Source organism: Chiloscyllium plagiosum, chromosome 18 (assembly GCF_004010195.1).
Source record: "Chiloscyllium plagiosum isolate BGI_BamShark_2017 chromosome 18, ASM401019v2, whole genome shotgun sequence".
Lineage (NCBI taxonomy): Eukaryota > Metazoa > Chordata > Chondrichthyes > Orectolobiformes > Hemiscylliidae > Chiloscyllium > Chiloscyllium plagiosum.
This window is the reverse complement of record NC_057727.1, coordinates 63,940,529-63,951,788: the sequence shown is the minus strand read 5'-3', so window position 1 is coordinate 63,951,788 and position 11,260 is coordinate 63,940,529. Positions and strand designations below refer to the sequence as shown.

Genomic DNA, 11,260 nt, shown 5'->3' with positions numbered 1-11,260 from the left:
AAGATATTGACCAGATGGGCCAATGGACTGAGAAGTGGCAGATGGAGTTTAATTCAGATAAATGCGAGGTGCTGCATTTTGGGAAAGCAAATCTTAGCATGACTTATACACTTAATGGTAAGGTCCTAGGGAGTGTTGCTGAACAAAGAGACCTTGGAGTGCAGGTTCATAGCTCCTTTAAAGTGGAGTCACAGGTAGATAGGATAGTGAAGAAGGCGTTTGGTATGCTTTCCTTTCTTGGTCAGAGTAGCGAGTACAGGAGTTGGGAGGTCATGTTGAGGCTGTACAGGACATTGGTTAGGCCACTGTTGGAATATTGCATGCAATCTGGTCTCCTTCCTATCAGAAAGATGTTGTGAAACTTGAAAAGGGTTCAGAAAAGATTTACAAGAATGTTGCCAGGGTTGGAGGATTTGAGCTATAGGGAGAGGCTGAACAGGCTGGGACTGTTTTCCCTGAAGCGTCGGAGGCTGAGGGGTGACCTTAGAGAGGTTTACAAAATTATGAGGGGCATGGAGAGGGCAAATAGGCAAAGTCTTTTCGCTGGGATCAGGGAGTCCAGAACTAGAGGGCATAGGTTCAGGGTGAGAAGGGAAAGATATAAAAGAGACAGGAAGGGTTTGGAGGGATGTGGGCCGGATGCTGGCAGGTGGGACTAGATTGGGTTGGGATATCTGGTCGGCATGGACGGGTTGGACCGAAGAGTCTGTTTCCACGCTGTACATCTCTATGACTCTCTGACTATAAATCAATTTCAATTATATCTGGAAGAGGTGGCTCTACAAATACTTCCATCCTCCATAATGGGGTATCTCAGCACGTCAGTACAAAAGCATTTGCAACAACTCAGAAATACTGAATGGATGATCCATCTCAGCTTCCTGGTGCAGACCTGAGCATTACAGATCATAGTCATCAGGCAACGCGCATCACTCAAACTGATTTCGAAAACAGTTGAAGGCAATGCCCACTGCAAAGTCTTTGGGCCCTGACAACAAGATCTATGCTCCAGAACTGGTCCCTGTTCCAGTTCAGTTACAATACTGGCTGTACCCATTAATGTGGAAAACTACCCATGTATGATCTGACAACAAAAAGCAGGACAATTCCAACTCTGCCAACCCCCGTTCCATCAGTCTGTTCTTGATCACCAAGAAATTGAGAGAAGGTGGATTCAGTAATCAACTGGCACTTATGCAGCACAAAGATGTTCAATTTGGATGCTGCACAGGCCACCCAGTTCCAATAACATTGATCCAATAATGACCAAAAGAGCTCCAAAAAAGAGATACAAGTTTTTTTTACAGGATGTGAGAATCCCTGGCTGGATCAGAATATATTATCTATCCCTATTTTCCCTTTTGAAGGTACTGGTGGACTGTTTTCTTGAATCACTACAGTGGATGTCATTTAGGTACAACCACAGTGCTGTGTGGGAACGGCAGTTAGGATTTTGACATTGCAACAGTGAAGGAACAGTGATATAATTCCAAGTCAGGATGGTGCGTCATTTGGAGAGGAACTTGTAGGCGCTTCATCAATCACCTTCCCATCATCAGAAGAAGTGGAGATGTTTGTCGATAATTGCACAATGTTCAGTTCTGTGGCAAGTAACTCACTTCCTGACTCCTCAAACATTGTCCACCATTTACAAAGCACAAGTCAGAAGTGTGATGGAATAATCTCCACTGATCTGGATGAGTGCAGTTACAAAAACTCAAGATGCTAGATACCATTCATGGCAAACCAGTCTGTTTGATTGGCAACCCATCTGACACTTCTAGCATTCACTTCCACATCAATAATGCACAATGGCAGCAGTGTGCATCACCTAGAAGATATGCTGCAGTAATCCACCAAGGCGCCTTAGCCATCTTCCAAACAATGATCCCCACCATCCTATATATACATTTTTTCCGTGTCACGGAGTCAAAATCCTGAAACTGTGAGTGTACCTACACCACATGGAAAGCAGGGATTAAATTCTCAACGGCAATTAGAGAAGAGTTAGTAATTATATACTGGTCTAGCCAGTGTTGCCCATGAAAGAATTCCAGCAAAGTTTAAGCAATTTGTTCTCATGCATCACTGTCTGTCAAATGTCCAATATCCTTTCTGAGGTTCGGAGCCCAAACTTGAATGTTGTCATCTAGATGGGGTCTGACCAGTGCTCTGAAACCATTTGATCAGTTAAATTCCAACCTGCTTTGGATAAAGAATAAAATCTAATTGGCTTTTCTGAATACCTTTTATGACTGGAATGGTCGCCCCTATTTTCTGAACACGTTAGTTTGCTTATGTCCCTTTACGATTTCCTACAGAGGTACGATAATATTTACTTAGGAATATATAGAAACTTGGGTAACTGATTTCTACCTTTTTGTTCACGTGATGAACGTAAATTTAAAATATACATGTTTAGAAAATGGGGTCTCAGGTCAGATTCAAGCAGGATACTATTTGATAGAACCAACAAATTACCTCTTCACATCAAACACGTGATCTTCTCATGCTCCTATTTCTTTTCACCCCTTGGCCTGCTCTGACATTCAACATGATCATGGTTGAACTTCTGCCTGCTTCATGTATCTCTTGATTCCCTGAAGGGTCAAAAATCTGTCCAAAAGTAAATATAGTCAATGATAGAGCATGTAGAACCCTTCTGGTAGAGAATTCTGAAGACTTCTAAGTCTTCAGTGAGGACATTTCTTCTCATCCCAATCCTAAATCATTAACCTTTACTCTAAATGCCCCCATTTTCTAAATGTCCCAATGTGGAAAATGGTCTGTCAGGGACTCCTCTGCTAAGCCCAATCAGAATCCTTCAGGTAATGAGATCATGTTTCTTCCTTGTGTACTCTAAATTGTGCAAACCAAAGCTCCTCAGCCTTTCATCACAGGACAACCTTCTTCCCATGAACCTCCAAGTACATATCCCGTTAGATATAAAGACCAAGACTACGCACCAGTAGTCTGGTTGTGGTCTCACCCAATTCCGATGTAATTTATCAAGATTTCTTTATTCTTGTACTCTTGTCCCCTTGCAATAAGGGCCAATATGCCATTGGCCTACCCAATTGCTTGCTGTATGTGCATGTTAACTTTGAGCTTGTAAGAGCATACTTAAATCTCTGAATAACAATAGTTCTATTTCACACCATTTAAAATTAATTTTATTTCTACTGTTACTACCAAAGCAAATAGCCTCGCTCATTGTACTCAAAATGACCATCCTATTACTGTGTGTCTCCCTCTCTCTTTCTGACCTCAGAACTCACATGCTCACCTGACTTTGTACCAATCATGAATACATTACCCACCACCATTTTGTCTCAGTCAAGAACAGAGTGTCACAGATAGAATGTAAATAATTTCTTAGTTCCCATGATCAATCTCTTTTGTCTGAAGTTGATATGCCCTTTCTCACCATGGACAGCATATTTCAATTTTTAACTCAGCAGTAAGTTTTTGATAGCACTTTTTTTAAAGAAATGAATAGTTTCTCACATATTTACCCTGAATTAAATGTGACATCTCACATACACACACATAGACAGACACGAAGATTAGTTACAGGTGAACGTTATGTACTTTTAAACACAATTACCTCAGTTTGATCCATGGTCTCTCATGTGACAAGTATGTTCGGATAGTTTTAATGCTTTAAAGGTGAAATGAAGGTCTTATAAAGTGATATGTTCGGAGCAGGTAGTGAGACTTTTGTTGGTCAAAGTTCCACAATGTTGCTTCTCAAGTGCTGGGACATTGGTAGAGTGTGTGCATGTGCACGCGTGCATGTAGGTTATGCTCTCCTGCTTTCAAGGTATTGCTATTCATCACCTTGATTGATTGAAGACTTGCAGTTCTGGTCGCCTCATTTTAGGAAAGATGTGGAAGCTTTGGAGAGGATGCAGAGGAGATTTACCAGGATGTTGCCTGGAATGGAGAATAGGTCATACGAGGATAGGTTGAGAGTGCTAGGCCTTTTCTCATTGGAATGGCGAAGGATGAGGGGTGACTTGATAGAGGTTTATAAGATGATCAGAGGAATACATAGAGTAGACAGTTAGAGACGTTTTCCCCGGGTACAACAGAGTGTTACAAGGGGACATAAATTTAAGGTGAAGGGTGGAAGGTATAGGAGGTATGTCAGGGGTAGGTTCTTTACCCAGAGAGTGGTGGGGGCATGGAATGCGCTGCCTGTGGGAGTGGCAGAGTCAGAATCATTGGTGACCTTTAAAACGGCAATTGGATAGGTACATGGATAGGTGCTTAAGCTAGGACAAATGTTCGGCACAACATCGTGGGCCGAAGGGCCTGTTCTATGCTGTATCGTTCTAAGTTCTATGTTGGTTCCTCACCGGGCTTTCTGACCACTGAAGTGTTAGTTCAAAGGCTAACATATTACTTTCAATTCCGTGAGCCCCTATTGTGCTAATTAAACGTTTGTATGATTATTCAATGCCTCTTACAAGTCTAAGAACGTACATCTACCATCCCCTTTATTTAAACCATCAGTTACATTCTCAAAAATGGAATAATGTTTTTTCAGAATCTTCCTCCTCAGGCTTACTGTTATTGGTAGTCAGATAAGTGAGGGAAGACCAACTATTATCGTGGCCTTAATGCAAGTGGATAAATATATACAGGAAATAATGAGTTTTTACAGTAATAACTATCAGGGATGGCAAATTACTTTTTGAGATATTGCCATTGAACATGGTGACTGGAAATGGATTGTAAGCTTAGCAAATATTATGCTAATGACGAGCTTGAAGGACTTGTGGATAGCCACCTGCAAGATCCTTTACACGATTTCCACAGCAGGCTAGAACAATTGATTCAAAGGTGTAAAAATTAAAAGCAGTGGCAACCAATGGTAGACAGAAGAACAGAATTAACATTTCAGGTCAATATCTTTCATCAGATATACTGTTGAAATGTAATGATGGCTGTAATGTAGGAAGCTGGGCAACTAATCTACACAAAGCAATATCAGTCATAAGTTGACTGATCAGATTAACTGTTTCAGCAATGATGGGGGATCAATATTGGTTAGGATATCTGGAAAACTCCATTGCTCTTCTTTGAATAGTGACATATACTCTCATATCCATCAATTAGGGCAGGTTTAGTTTAAGACTATCTGAAATGTGGCATCTCTAAACATATGGAACTTTTTCATATGATTTACAACTTGAAGACAAATTGCTACCAGACAAGAAAGGAACAAAGTCAACTTGTGTGATTTCAACCTTTCTCTACATTGAAGGAAAGAGGCTGGCATGGTGAAAGTAAAATTGATCCTAAGAGTTGTCGGTGTTGATAGATAAATCTTCCTAGGTAACAGACACATTGGAATATGTATGGTTGTAAAACAATCTCAGTGCTATTTCTTTCATAGTGCAGCTATCAGTGCCTCTGTTACTGTACTGCAGTGACAGAATATTGCCAACCAATTATTGTCTGAATTTACCATGCCTGTCAGATCCTTTTCTTTTGCATTTGCAAGGTTTTTAGAATTGCATTTATTTTTAAAACTTCTGTTAATGAACTTTCTATTTATCTTGTCGAAGGCTACTTTTTTTTTAACTTTTGGCACCATCTTCACTATATAGTCTGAACTGGAATCATTCATATAGTTCAATTATTTCGATTAGTGACAGATGCGATGCAGGGTGGGAGTATCTCACCAAATGATAGATACTCCATAATGACAGATTTCCATCAATGTGTAAAGATGATATTACATACATCTGGAGCAGCTGAGGATTGAAACTGGGCCTCCTGGAACAGGGGCAGGGATACTGCCACTATCCCATGACAGCCATTCTTTTTTTTTTCATCCAGATGCTACAAATCAACTTCACATACCTAACAGATTCAGTAATAGTCTTCATGTTTATGGACACTAAGATTAAAATTTCAACGTATGTAAAATTTCAACGTTTTGTATGTAAGACAGGTGTTTAAATTAGAAGAAAGTGAGGACTGCAGATGCTGGAGAACAGAATTGAGAGTGCGGTGCTGAAAAAACACAGCAGGTCAGGCAGCATCCGAGGAGCAGGAGAATCAATGTTTTCGGGCTTAAGCCCTTCATCATTCGTGGTTACATTAGTTGAATTATACTTAGTTAAATTATGAATAAAAGAAAATCCTGCAGTATACAGAATGCATGCTGGTTTATATGCTACTGTACATTTAGAAAATCAAAGTGCTATTATTGTAAGACAAGCAACAAAAATAAACATTTCAAACTATCAATGAAATGTAAAAGGGGGATGCCACCAATGACCATCTACTCAAATTTCATGCAACTCAATTCCATTGAACGAGATTTGCAAAGTCCACTCTGTATTGCTTTGGCTAAATCTGCTGCACTGTAAGATGCCAAAGGTGTTGTTCCTTCTGAAAATCTTCTTCATTTTCTTATTTGGCCTAATTCTGCAGGTCTCACAGATCCTCTTTGTCCATCACAAGGCCTTGTTGGGTTCACCACTGGTGAGAAGCAAAGAATTCAAAACTTAAGCAACATCCTCTGTCTATGCTGTACTGCAATGAACCCCAGAAATGACATGCATGAAAAATGAAGATGTGGAGGATGCACCTTCATGTCCTCTTTGACCCCAGTGGAAGAAATATCACACTGAAGATATGCTGGATATGCTGACATAGTGATCTGACCATCACCTCTAAACAGAGCTTACTGCCATAACCCCTCTCTAAACTGCATGACATTGTATGGAAAACTAGCAACTGTGATTCTTCTGCATCTTCGCTGTATGGTGAATGCACTTTTGGCTGGAAACTATGCATGAGGAGACTGCTGTACATTTACTGAAGATCTTAGGTTTCCAAACACATGTATGCATCGTGTATTTATGTGGATGCTCTTAGTGTATACAGGCACAGAGGCCAACAAATAATAGTTGAACATCATCCTCAAAACATCAAGACAGAGATAACCAACAATGGGATGCCTCTACATTGACTCTATACATTGTTGATCTGATTCAGTTGTATGCAGCTCAAGCCATTTAGCACACTTGATACAGTAGCAGACATTTTTACCTTGAACGCAGTATTTGAATCAGGATTAAAAGGCAACTCAGGTAGGGCTTCATGGATTGAGTTGCAAGCCAATTTTTCAATCGAGATGGCCCCCATAGATTCATGTTCCTTTCTGCCTTTCCCACTGTCAATTTCATGAGCTTTAATCTTCTCTTTGTTCTCATCTAACTTTTACTTAACTGTTTATCACCCCATTTATCCCCTGAGCCACAGGCATACAGTCCAGTTAGGTGAAAGTTATGCAAAATCCATCAAATGAAGTCAAGGTGATGGTATCCATCAATGTGCCCCCTCCACAGCACCCTTGCACTCCCATACTCTATTGTCTCTGACGTTTATATGTTGCGTTACCTCCCTTCAGTTACTGTCCTGTCTGCATCCCAGCATGCTGCCTCCAATCCCCACAATGGACTTTCCCAGTAATCCTACCATAGCACTGACCCCTGATAAAACCCTCTTAACTTTCAGTGGATAGATCCTCTGCAATGATTATGGTACACCCTTGTGGTTGATTTGGAAGGATGCCATTACTGGCAAGTGACCAGACCTCCGATTGATGTCTGTGGAGACCCCAAGAGATGTAAATTCTTGCAATGTATCTAGAGGACTGACTGTGGCCCAGTCCCTGGATTGCAATGTGCCAATGAATCTGATTGGCCCAAGAACCTGACTAACTGTCTAAACCACTGGGCTGATTTTGGATGAAGACTTGAGTTACTGTGTCAGAAACTGCTAGCTGATGACAATTCTCCCTTGACTTCACTGAGGACTAATCATCTTTGACTTTGAGACATAGCCACTTAGTTGAAGTGCATGCAGTGATTATGCTGCATAATCTGGAGGCACGTACTGCAGGTGAGAGATTGATGTGGCAGGATGCCATATAGGAACATGCCCACCCTTTCACTGATTATTGTCGGCAAACATGGCAAGCTTTGCATCTGATACTGTTAGGCTCTAAGTTCTGAACAAAGTAGCAATGCATAAAAAAGCAAGTTAAGGTAAGGCAAGGCAAGGCAGAGATGCTGTAACCATCCAAGCTGGCATAATGCAAGTAAACTCTAAGAGAGCAAGTTAAGAGCCCTGAGCCACACCCTGCTTCAATCCACAAGATGGGTGCCTGTCCCTGCGTGCATATCAGGCTGCCAGTGGTATTATAATGCAAAGTGTTTGTGTTCTCCAAAGTGCATTATTGAAAATAAGACTCATATTCTAAATAAATTGGAGATATATCAGGTCTCCGCTCAGATATTCATAGTGGAAATTGCTGCTGTCTTGCTTCTTTTTGCCGTGTCAGAGAATAGCAAATTGCATGTGCATTACATGAGAATAGATAATAAGCAAATGTTAATGTTTGCAAATAGGCCTCTTGTCAGTCACTGAGAGATTTTTGTCTCACTGCTAGAATCCTGGATGCAAAACTGAACTGGTGTTCCTCAGTACCCAGCATCTCATATTTTGATCCCGCCACAACTGACTCACCATTGCCAATGTCAATCAAATGTTTGGATTGAATGTCCAAAGCCAACAGCAACTCTGGCTGTTTTCCTAAACACGTTTATTGAAACGATTCATTAAAGATCTTTAGCTTCAAGTATACAGAATGGCTGTCATTCGTATTCTCTGATATATCAGAATCACGTTTTTGTACAGAAAACAAATGTGGCTGAAATGCCTCAATTAACCTTGGCTTTGAACCATCATGAACATCAGAGGCAGGACTACATCACTAACACCGAAGTCCTCAAAAGAATCAATCTGCCCAGGACTGAATGCATTCTCTTGTGAGATCAAATGGACTGAGCAAGACATCAGGCTGGGCTTTGAGGAACCCAGAATGCCATAAGCAGTATTTTATAGAAATCAACACTCTGGTAAGCAAAATTGAGGTGCACTTCACAAATGCTTTGAAGTAAAGCTGAAAAGACTGGCTGAGTTGGAGCAGGAGGCTGGACCATGTTGCGCAACAAGCAGGAAAGCAAACTGCAAGTTTAAAACAAACTGATGCAAAGTTACTAAACAAAGACAGAGACAACAGAGTGACTTTGCCTACACCACAGCTCTTCCAAATTAGGAGTTCCTGTGCCCCACATGCTGACGATCCTGCAAATCAAGAATGAGGCTCTTCAGTCACAACAATCAGCCAAATGGACTTACAATGATCTTCACAAGGAATTTGCATCACTGGTAGGTATTTTTAATCAAACTTGTGAAATCATATAAGTCAAACCTTTAATAACTGTTCAGGGATTGAAAGAAACAACAAAAGAAAACCTTACACATGGAAAAAAAGCAGCAATAACTCTGTCTGGAATGAACAAAGACAAGGGCAGACTTATACAGGAATTGAAAATAATTAGCCGTGTCTGATAAAAGGAGGAGTGAAGATTACATAAACAAAATTGCTTTGACTGCTTGTTAAACTAAACGCTAAGGATTACACTGCAGAAATATTTAAGAAATTATCATAGGCAAGTTGTGTCTTCAAACAGACAGTTAAGGCCCAATGGAACAAGGACCAAAGAAGGTTCTTCTGATAAGTAGCCAAGTTGCAAACATGCAGTAATTTAGATGAAAGTGCTTAAAGAATCATCAATATAACACACAGATCCAAAGGACGAAAATCTATATTAGAATCGAGCATCAGAACTCCACCTTAGCAGAACATCTAAGAACAACAGAATACAAGATCAAATTCTGGATACCTCCAGAGACAAATATGATTGGCTGAAATCCTGGGCCAGCTTTCTTCAATTGGGTCATAGTTAATTTGGTTTGTGAGGCTTAATTTGCTTACTTGAGAGATCTTATTTTGGTTGCTACATGCAACAAAGTTTAATTCATTGTTTCAGCGCTTGATTGTCTCTGAGATTTCTTAATAAAGAGCCGATTTAAAGGTAACTTATGTTGATTTATCCACTACTACCTGTTCAGATGTGTTATGACACATCACTGTAGCAGGTGGGACATGATCCTCGGCATACTAGTCGAGATGTGGGGACACCTTATTGTTTCTTTTTAATTCCTTCAAGACATTTTTTTCCACTAATTCACAACTAAATTTGTATATCGCCAAATCATGTTTACAACAGTTTCGAATAAATAATACTAAAGTTCAGGACACTCTGAACATCTACTGAATAACTGTGATATGTTTTTATTTTCCCTATTTGCATTCCTTTCAGAATTTCTTTTTAATCCATTGTTCTTCTCATTTCTGCAGCTATTACTGAACTGAAAATCTGCATTGTATGCTAGAATATTACACTTAAGCTACCTACACAATCCCAACACAAATAAATATCTAGTAGACTTCAAACATTTTTATCTAATTTATTTTTGGAACAAATCTATCACACTGCAAAGTGTCACATTTAAAGCAGGTTCCTTTCGTCACATGGTCAAATATCTGCTACAAACAGTCAATAACAGCTAAAGAATGATTTGGAGATGCCGGTGTTGGACTGCAGTGTGCAAAGTTAAAAATCACACAACATCAGGTTATAGTCCAACAGGTTTACTTGGAAGCACTAGCTTTTGGAGCGCTGCTCCTTCATCAGGTGGTTGTGGAGAATAAGATTGCAAGACACAGAATTTATAGCAAAATTTTACAGTGTGATGTATTTGAAATTATATATTGAAAAGGACCTGGATTGTTTGTTAAATCCCTCATCTTTTAGAATGACCATGTTGGTTTCAGTTCTTGCAGATGTAAATCGCAAGGGAACTTTAACAATTGGTGTCATGTCAGCCCAGATAATGTATTTAAGGATGAGCTTCCCTTTGTGAGGCTGTCTGTGCCACAATGGTAAGAAGGATTTACAGAATCTTACATGGATAATTTCAGTTACATCACACTGTAAACTTTTGCTATAAATTCTGTGTCTTACAATCTTATTTTCCAGAACCACCTGATGAAGGAGCAGCACTCCGAAAGCTAGTGCTTCTAATTAAACCTGTTGGACTATAACCAGGTGTTGTGTGATTTTTTTTAACAGCTAAAGAAAATTGCAAACAAAAATAATTTCTGAGAATTTTCTTCAGTTTCCACTGATCTCCCCTCTCGCAAATCACTCGGATTTACATGTTGCTGACAAATTAACTTTTGTCAAACAAAATTTCTCTTGACTTCCAAATAACTACTCAAAGTATATCAAGAGTAACCACTTTATCAACAGGAAGTAACTAA

The 11,260-nt window shown here is 39.8% G+C and overlaps 1 protein-coding gene across 4 annotated transcripts in view; it reads right to left on the bottom strand.

Annotated features, from left to right (window-relative positions):
* The window catches only part of dock3 (dedicator of cytokinesis 3), a 918,089-nt gene that overhangs the window by 597,316 nt on the left and 309,513 nt on the right, over positions 1 to 11,260 (bottom strand). The window lies entirely within an intron of this gene.